Here is a 10430-nt window from a genome sequence, read left to right on the forward strand (position 1 = left end):
AATTATGTTTCCCTCTCTCCAGACAGATCAAGACAATGAGGCTCAGAGACGTCCAACTATCTGGTCAGATTACAAATATGTCCGTTTTGAAGCCGGGCTCAGGTCCGGTCCGTCTTTCTCCATGATCCAGGCTCTTTCAGCCAAGAATTCAATTTTCGTGCTCCAGCCACAGTTCCTACCACCACCTCCCTCTGGCCCGTCACCCAGCAGCCTGTGCCAGGCGTGGGCTCTGGAATCACACCTGGCGGGAGCTCCTCCCAGCATTCAACACACATTCACTGGCACCTGCTTTCGGCCAGCAAGTCTGAGTTCGGAGGATTCCGCAGTGAACAAAACAAAGTGTCCACGCTCGTGGCACTTAGCCAGGAGCTGAGAGAACAACGCGGGTGCTCTGTCTGGGAGCCGGGGAGAAACAGGCATTGATAAAGCGGCATCAGACGGGGCTGTGAGGGAAGCAGAGGGGCCGAGGGAGCGGGCTCTGGGAGAGGCGGCTGGGAGGGATCCCAGGAGAACAGACAGAGGCTGGGAGAGGTGGAGGAGCACGGGGGCTGCGGCTGGGGGCAGCGAGGGGGCGTGGCCAGGGCCTTGGATCTCTGAGCATCCATGCGATGCAGTCCCGGAGCTCCTTGAGCAAGAAAAGGAGATGCCCCCGTGGCACATCACTCTGTCTTCGCACACCGGGGAGGCTGCAGTCACGCTCACGTCCTGGGTGATGAGACCCGAACCCTAGCACAAGACTGGCTTCCGAAAACGGAGCCCCGGAACTTCCAGCAAGACGCTGAGCCCGCCCCGTCCCGGGCCCTGGGACCGATCTCACTCTGCCCTGTGCTCCTTTTCGTGCGGCTCGGGGCTCCGGAGCCGTCCTCCATGCCGGGCCTCCAGGTCCCACAACACACACACACCCCTGCATCTGACGCCTTCCCGCGCCCGTCCCTGCTCTCGACCCTCCACGGTCCCCTCTGGAATTCACGGTCAGCTCAGCGGCCTGCTCTCCCAACATCCCCCCACCTCCCTGCCCTAGCCCAAGCCCTGCCACGCCCAGAGGACGCTGTGCCCCCAGTCCTGTCCTTTCTAGCTGAGGCTGTTTCTCCAACTGCCCCTGGGAGCTCCCACCTGGAGGAGGGGCGTTGCCGCCTAGCTCCCCCTGACCCCTCCTGTCTTCTAGCATATTTGGAGACAGGCCATGCCCTGCCGCCATCTCCTCCTTGCTGGTTGCAGTCTTCTGTGGACCCACGGGACGGCCCCACCAGGCCTCAAGGATTTTAACTCCTGGCCATGGTCACTGTCTGTAAAAACTCGACTCCAGGGATGTCCTTGGGGGCTGCGACAGCCTCTTGGCTGAGCACCCCAGCCTCTTCGGTCCCAGACTCCTCTTCCTCCCACGACCTTCATCTCCGCCTGCCTCAGCCACTCCTTCCCACAGCCACCCCTGGGCCCTGGGGCCTCTCAAACACCCCACTCTGGAGCCCACCACAGCCCCTTCCCTCTTTCTGTCTCCTGCACCCTTCCGTCCCACGGGGACCTCCCGTCCACCCGTCTTCGACCTCCTCGCCGTCCATCGAGGCCCGTCTGCCACCCTCCCAGCGCACACTCCACGGCGTCTCACTAGCCCAGCGCGCTCCTACGCCTTCAACCGCTTTGCCCACCTCCCGGGGCAAAGCCCAGATCCTGGTTGCCTTCTACTGCCCTGGTGACTCTTCACCGGCTCCCAAGCAGGGGAAGGTGGCTGGAGAAAAATGCAACCAGGACAATGAGTTTCCTCTAAGTCCCGGACCACTCACAGCATGCGGGTCCCTGGTGCTGCCCCCACGGACACCTCTGCCCCCACAGTCCTGGGGCCAGCAGCAAGTCCTCCCTTTCCCCACCCTCCTCGCCTCAACAGCAAACAGTGCTGCCTTGACCCGCAGAGCAGTTGCCTCCTCCCTCCACCCACACCCGTCTCAAGACGCTTCTGCAGGGTAAGACCCACGCGTTCGCAAAGGCCTCCCAGGCCCCAAGGAGCCAGGCCCGCCACCCCCATCCTGCCTCCGCTGGCTCCATCTGGCCTCACTAGTCTGCTAGGCTGTGCCCGGCCCTGCCCCGTGGCCTCTGCTTTGCTGTTCCCCAGCCGGGAAAGCCCATTCCCCAGCGAGGCACGGGCCCCCTCCTCATCTCCTTCCGCAGAGGACCCAGCTTCCCAGGGCTCCCTATCTCCTCTCTCTTCTTTCTCTCCACACCTTTATCGCCGCCCGGCATTTTACTTACTGACTTGTTCTTTGTCTCTCTCTTCCCACAAACTGAGAAACTCTTGACAGCAGGGACTTTTGTCCCCACCGTTGTATCACCAGGACCCACAATGGTGTCTACCATGAAAGAGATCCAGTTGTGCAGACCCTTGTGTGGACAGTTGTGTGGATGACTCAGACACAGCCCGCAAGGCCTGGGGCTCAGGACTGCCCTGCCTCTGTGATGCTGCTCTGTCTGTGCTTTTCGGGGTTGGTCCGTGGTCTAGCAGCTTCAGAAACGAGGGTCCTTATTGCTGGCGTGGGGCCCCAGGCCAGTCACCGCCTCAGACTCCACGGGCAGGGCCTCTCATCTATATTTTTCATCAGCCCCAGAGGGTCTGATGCCTCCTGGGATCTGAGAGCCCTGCTCTGCTGAATGGGGCAAGACCACCCACCTACCTGGGCTCGCGCCCTGGCTCATTCAGGGGACAAGTTTCGGGGAACTCTTAGTCTCTAGCCCCCAGCACATTGGTGCAGCCTCATTAAAACATGGGGCTCAGCCGGGCTCGGTGGCTCAGCCTGTCATTCCGCGCCTTGGGAGGCTGAGGTGAGTGGATTGCCTGAGCCCGCGGGTTCGAGACCTGCCTGGTCAATTTGGCGAGACCTCATCACTACAATAAATCAGAAAAATTAGCTGGGCGTGGTAGCGCGCACCTGTAGTTCCAGCTACTTGGAAGGCTGAGGTGGAAGGATCGCCGGAGCCCAGCAGGTCGAGGCTGCGGTGGCCGGGAGCGGCCACTGCACTCCAGTCTGGGCAACGGAGTGAGACTCCAACTCAAAAAAACAAGAACAAAAAAAAAACACGGGGCTCTGGCGATAGGCTCTGGTTCCTCTGGGAACCAGTTAGGATGCCTGTCATAGCTGCTGAGTCCTGCGGGTTCCCTGAGAGGCAGGCAGGTTCGGTTTGACTGGCATGCTGGGGGAGGGGAGGAGAATCACCTCTTGACTCACAGCAGGAATATGTGGCGGGGGGCACAGGGGAGGTAGCTGGCAGGTACAGGCCAGCTGGAAAGAAAATAAGCACCCCCAAACACACACACACATGTGCACATGCACACACACATGCACACACACCCGTGGCTGATGGCAGGGCTGAGGGTGTCCCCACAAAAGGAGGGATTTCCTTTTGCTGATTTTCCCAGGAACCTGGAAGCCTGATTAGAAAGCAGAGTCAATGTGGAGACATTCCAGGGAGTTAATATTTTAAGAGCTACTATTTTTAGGGGCTAATCTCTCTGTGAGTTTCCTCCGAGGGGGCATGCTGCCAAAATGTGTAAGAGTCACAGAATCCTAGACTGCAGACACTGGAAGCCTCCTTAACTCTATCCGAAACAAACTGGCCCTGGATGTCATAACCTCTCTGAGCCTCAGTTCCTCATCTGCAAACTGGGATCACCACCACGTCCACCTTTATAAGGGGCGTTGTGAGAAATAAATGCAATAATGCCTACAAAAGAATTAGCCCAGGCTTGGCATACAGTGAGGACTTAATGTATCCAGTGTTTCCAAGTGCTTCCAAACAAGAAAATCTTGCCTGGGAGAAGGGAAATGCAAGGGAAGTTCCCATAAAAAGCAGAGGAATGAGACCAGGATGGAAAGCTGGGGTCTTTTCACCGCAAGCTGTTGAGAATTTTGCTTCTTAGGAGGACCACAGACAGGCACCAGGGACCCCTCTCACATTTCCCTGAGAGGAAGGAAGACATAGGTGGGAAGAAAGTGCCAAGTGCCCTGGCAGGAATGAGGATGATCGGACAGCCCCATGTGGCCATACTGTTGGGCGTGCTCATGGCACGTTACCCATATGACTGCGTTTGATTCTTGCGAGAATCTTGTGTGGTGGAGGACATTTTCGTTCCCATTTGGTAGATAAAGAGCTTGAGTGATTTTCCCAGGATCACCACTGGAATGACTGATTTTAACCTGACCAGGTCACAGTACCCAGATATTTGTTCAAACATTGTTCTGGATGTTTCAGTGGGGGTGTTTTGGGATGAGGTTAACATTTAAATCAGTCAAGTTCGAGTAAAGTAGGTTGCCCTCCAGAATGTCTCAGCCTGCCTGCAGATTTTGAACTTGGACCTTCATAGTCATGTGAGCCAATTTCTCTCTCTCTCTCTCTTTCTCTCTCTCTCTCTCTACACATACACACACACACACACACCCTATTGGTTCTGTTTCTCTGGAGAATCCTGCCTATGACACCCAACTATAAGTAGTGGAGGAGCCAGGATCAAAACTCAGACAACTTCTTCTAGAATCTACGCCCATCAACTTGTACACAAGGTCCCAAGGACATGGGGTGGGAAGGAGGTAGGGGCAGGCATGGGCAGCATCGCTTTCAGAAGAATAATTTTATTACCAATCATCTGTGTGCTAGCTTTTGAAATCCACACCTCAGGACAGAGTAGGGCGGGGGAATCCCATACAGGATGGTGGGAGGGCCATGGGGACAAAAGTGGTCAGTCCCTAAATTGTATTGTGCACACTTTCTGTGTCACATTGAACATGTCGCTGCACACGCGTGATCTTATTTCATCTAAAGCCCCTTGAGGGGTGGGGGATCAGTACCGTGCTTGTGCTGCAAATAGGAAGTCGGCGGATGTCCTGGTGGCACTTGGCTGAGGACACCATGGGCAGCTGCTCCTCCAGGAATTGCAAAGAGACCTGGGCTCTAAGTCTGGCTCTGCCACCCATTAGCAACAGGACCTGGAGACTTAAACATGCCAAGCCTAGTTTCCTCATCTACCAAATGGAGACAGCCGTTTTTTCTTCAGGGGCAGAAGTAAAGAAGAATGAGGACAAAGGACCTGCGTTAAGAGCACGGTTCCTAGCAGCGGCGTCTTGGGAAATCAGTTCTTCCTTCCATTCACCCGACAGCATATCCAGAGCTTACTTTGTGCCAGTTGCCGCTCCCTACTCCGAAGAGAGGGGACATGGCATAGTCTGGAGGTCTGCCCCTTCACATCTCCTGTTGACATACGGTCCCCAACGTTGAAGGTGGGGCCCAGCGGGAGGTGCTTGGGTCATGGGGGTGGATCCCCCACGGAGGGCTTTGCGTTATTCTCATGGCAATGAGAAAATTTTCACTCTGTGGGTTCACACGAGTTCGTTGTTTAAAAGAGCCTGGCACCTCCTTCTCCTTCCTACTGCCGCTCTCGCCCTGGGCCATGCCTGCTCCCTCTCCGCCTTCCACCGTGATGGCAAGCTTCCTGAAGCCTCACCAGAGACCCAAAAGATGTGGGCGCCATGCAGAACTCTGATCCAGAATAAATCTTTTTAAAAAATAAATGATTCAACTTTGGATATTTCTTAATAGCAATACCAAAAGAGACCCATACAGGACAAAACTCAGGCAAGTTCTTACTCTCATGGAGATTACATCCCAGTAAGGAAAGACAAGATAGGAAAAGAAAACAAATGATGGACATGGTCATTCACACCATGCGGTTGCTCTGCAAGGGTCCTGGGTGATGCGATGACCCAACAATGGCTCTGGTGGGCTGCAGGGCCTTGAACAGGCTACGGGAGATGATGATGAGGATGAGGATGAAGAGGATGACGATGCCACCAATGCCCACACCCTGGTGGGCCACGTGCAGGTGCCTTAACTTCTCTGAGTCTTCATTTCTTCACCACACCGTGAGGGTGCTAAGTCTAGCCTGCAGGTTGACTGGAGGCGACGCAGAGTTAGCTACATAATTGGTGGGATCCAGTGCAGAAAGAACACGTGGGGCCCCTTGTTAAAATCTTTTTAAGACTTTCAAGACGGCAAGAGCGGAACCACGCCCCAAGCACTGGCTCTCCTGCGTGGGAGGCTCTGTGTCACCAGTCGCCCTGTTGAAGGCACCTGAGCATCATGGGTGCTCAGTCCACACTGGGCCTGTGAGGTGGGAACTGCCCTCTCATTTTTGCAAACGAGCAGGGGCTTCGCAAGAAGCCGCTGGCTCAAAGTCACATTTGTGAGAGGCTGGGGCAGTATTCTTGCCCAAGTCACTTTAGAGTATCTGTTCACAAAATTGGACAAAGCATCAGTGAAATTCCTGAACCGCTTCAGAGCAACACTCTTGTATTCCAAAGTATAACTTCAAATGCACAAGCTTGGTCTGTTTCCTTCTGTCTGGCAGAGTTGGAGAGGTTCAAAAGAGAGACCGGGAAGAAAGGAGGGCCTGGATTAGGCAGGTTGAACCGTGCGTGGCCACAGGGCTGGGGTTGCTCTGACATAGCCCGTTCAGTTCCATGTTCCTTTTTATCTGCTAAGTGAGGAGATAATGAAATAGCTCACAGCCAGCTGCAGGATGGGTCTGGTCAGGAGCGGCTTCTCCAGAATAACAAACGTATTCAGATTGTCCCTGAGAAATGCACGGTGAGCTCGGCAGACACTCTGTGCATGTGAACGTGGCCCTGTGATCCAGGCAGCCTCTGGGTTTCATCATGTTCTGTCTCCGATGGCTGTGGCTCCAGCTGTAACCCTAGCGTTCACAATGCCAGCAGTTCCCGAGCTGCTCTGAATAGCTCCCAGCCCGGAAGTCGTCCCCAAGATGAGCCGGAGTTTTATCACATGCACGTGTTACATGCTGTAACAAAGTAACGCAGATTGGACAGCTTAAACCAGGGGTCTCCGACCCCTAGGCCCCGTACTGGCACTGGCCCAGGGTCTTTTAGGAACTGGGCCACACGGCAGGAGGTAAGTGGTGGCCAAGCAGAGCGCCACCACCTGTCAGACCTGTCACAGCATTAGATTCTCAAAGGAGTGCAAACTCTCTTGTGAGCAAGGGATCTAGGTTGCCCACTCCTTTTGAGAACTACGGCCTAATTAATGCTCCCTCTCATCCGTGGAAAAACTGTCTTCCACAAAATCAGCCCCTGATGCCAGAAAGGTTGGGGAGCACTGGCTTGAACCACAGACTTTCATTTCTCACAGTTCTGGAGGCTCAAAATGCAAGATCAAGATATCGGCAGTGGTGGTTTCTCCCAAGGCTTCTCTCCTTGGCTGGCAGACAGCCATCTTCCCCATGTCCTCACATGGCTTTCCTTCTTCATGTGTCTGTGTCCTAATCTTCTCTTCTTTTTAGACAGAGTTTCACATATATTTATTTGTTTTATTTTAAAGACGCGGGTTATACAATTCTGGATTAGGTATACAAGAGGTCGTTGTACAGGTAAGGTTTGGACCTCCCTTTGGTCCCCACTTGACCTGGTCTGAGATCAGGTACCCTTATTGAGGTTGTGTCCCCCGCCATCTCACCCCGGCAGTATTCTGCTACTGCCAATCTCTTTCTGATAACGTTATGGTAAATGTTCAGGGTCTGCTTATGAGTAAGAACGTGGTACTCAGTTCTTTGTTTCTATGATAGGTCACCGAGTATGACAGACTCCAAATCTATCCAAGTTACTGCAAATCCATATGTTTGTCCTTCTTTATGGCTGCATAATATCTCCTTGTGTATACGTACCACATTTTTAAATCCAGTCTAGTTTTGATGGGCAGCACAGTTGGCTCCATGTTTTTGCTATTGTGAGTAGTGCTGCAATAAGCATGCGTGTACAGGTAACTTTTTGGTAAAATGATTTAAATTCCTCTGGGTATATTCCCAACAGGAATATTGCTGGGTCATATGGAAGGTCAATTTCTAGTTCTTTCAGAAATCTCCACGCTGTTTTCCAAAGAAGTTGCACTAGTTTGCATGCCTACCCGCAGTGTATAAACTTTCCTTTTATTCCCCCGCCACCCCCGCATCCTCGCCAGCATCTGTTGTTGTTTGTTTTATTCATGATGGCCACTCTTACCGGGGTTAGGTGATATCTCAGGGTGGTTTTGATTTGCATTTCTCTGATGATGAGTGAGGCTGAGCATTTTTCAAGTGTCTGTTGGCTGGTCATGTATCTTCTTTTGAGAAATGTCTATTCATGTCTTTTGCTCACTTTTTAGTGGGACTGTTTGTTTTTTTCCTTTCGGCACATTTGAGCTCCTTGTAGATCCTATATACAGTAGGCAAATATTTTTTCCCCATTCTGTGATCTGTCTCCCACTCTCTTGATGGCTTCTTTTGCTTTGCAGAAGCTTGTCAGTTCAATGAGGTCCCACTTGTCTATCTTATCTCTTATGGCAGGGGCACTTGGGGTTCTGATCAGGAATTGGTTGCCAGTTCCAATTTCCATGAGGGTGTCTCCTGCATTTTCTCAGGTTCTTATAACTTGAGGTTTTACATTCAGGTCTTTGATCCATTGAGAGTTAATTTTTGTGTATGGTGACAGGTACGGTTACGTGGCCATCTTCAAGGGTTTTTCCTTGTTTTCACTTGCATTGTGCTGTGGACAGAATGTTTGTATCCCATCAAAATTTTTTGAAGCCCTAATCTCTGATAAGATGGTGTTTGGAAGTGAGACCAGTGGGAGGTAGTTAAGGTTAGATGAGGCCATCGGGGTCGGACCTCCGTGACAGATCTTGGGTTGGGCTCTCCCTGATGACCTCCACTGAACTTAACCACCTCTTTAAAGGCCTATGTCCAAATATAGTCCCATTCAGAGGTACTGTGGGTTAGGGCTTCAACATATGTGCTTTGGAGACACACAATTCCACCCACTGTACGGCCTCACACGATTATGTAAAGAGACACGAACTTTCTGGACCTAAGAGTACTGGAGGGGGCGGGGACGATGTTTATTCTGGACATGTTATTCAGGGAATAGAGATCCCAGAAAGAGCTGGGCTCCCTGAAATTAGGGGCATGAACATACAGTCAACACAAAGATGAGGCTGTAGGAAAGTGTGAGCTGAGTAAGTGTCGAATGGAGAGTGTAGAACGACGGGTGCTGAAAAAGTCCTGGAAAGAAAGGAAGCTGGGGGAAAGCAGCCAGGGCAGCACAGAGGCCAATGACATAGGCTTGGGGGACGTCGGTTTGAATCCAGCTCTGCCAATGATCTCAAAAGGCATATAGTAGGTGCTCAATTGATAGGTTTGACCAACCTCATCGTGATCACTGATCCGTGAAGGTAGGGAAGAAAGAGCCTGGTTCAGGGGTGAATGCTGGAATTTATCTCCCTTGGTCCTCCCTGACCTTGGGCTTGACCCTGAATCTCTTCGAGAGCTTATTATCAGCACAGCCAGAGCTGCCCAGTGGCTTGACCTGTACATAGAGTTTGCCATGCACCTTCTCCTTGGATTTCATGGTGGCAGGGCAGAATTATCAACTTGTTTGCAGTGGAAGCATCTGATGCTTGGGAAATGGCAGTAACACTCCAGGGCCACGAGCCAGATCAACAGCGAAGCCAGGGGCTTTGGGGTAGGGTGCCATGAAATACTCCTGACACCGCTCCCTCCGCCAGGCCAGTGTTTCTCAGGGAAGGTTCCACCAGCCAGCTGCAAGTACGCTGATTAAAATGCAGAGTCCAGGGCTATTTCCCAGACACAGGACTTCAGAATTTCTAGAAATGTAGCTATTGGTCTGCCTTGTTGTTGAGACAAGCTTCCAAGCAACTCATCGGCAGCCTTAAGTTTGAGAGCCATTTTGGTGATCTCTAGCTATTATGAATTCCCTCCTTGCTCACATTTGCTCTTCTCTAAAGTCCTTCTGTCATAAAGTCTACTGCCATCACCAGTAGATGTTGCTGGACAGAATAGTACTGGACACTCAGGCAGATGGGGAGACAATTATACTTTTTCCAGGTCTTTTTAATTTTTCTGATCATGTCAAGAAGAATGTCTCAACTTGCTACTATTATGTTTTCAACATCTCTATAATATTTGCTAATTCCCACTCCCCTTGTTGGGAGCTCCCTATCCTCTGAATAACATGTCCAGAATAAGCACTGTCCCCTACCCCTTGGTGGCCTAAGGTCCAGAAAGTTCATGTCTCTTCACATAATCCTATGAGACAGTGTTGTGGGCTGAATTTTTTGACCCCAAAATTCATACGTTGATGCCCAACCCCTAGTACTTCAGAATGTGACTATATTTGGACACAGGCCTTTACAGAGGTGATTACGTAGGGGAATACCAAGATAGAGTAGGGGAAAGTGCCGAATCCTAACAACTAGACCACCAAGCTGAGACAGACAAGTGGGAACTCCTCAAACTGAAAAGCTTTTGCACAGCAAAATAAACCATCAAGAGACTGGGGAGAACTCATAGAATGGGGGAAAAAAGTATTTGCTAATTATGTAGC

The sequence above is a fragment of the Carlito syrichta genome, unplaced genomic scaffold (genome assembly GCF_000164805.1).
Source record: "Carlito syrichta isolate Samal-C Ts95f unplaced genomic scaffold, Tarsius_syrichta-2.0.1 Scaffold126449, whole genome shotgun sequence".
Lineage (NCBI taxonomy): Eukaryota > Metazoa > Chordata > Mammalia > Primates > Tarsiidae > Carlito > Carlito syrichta.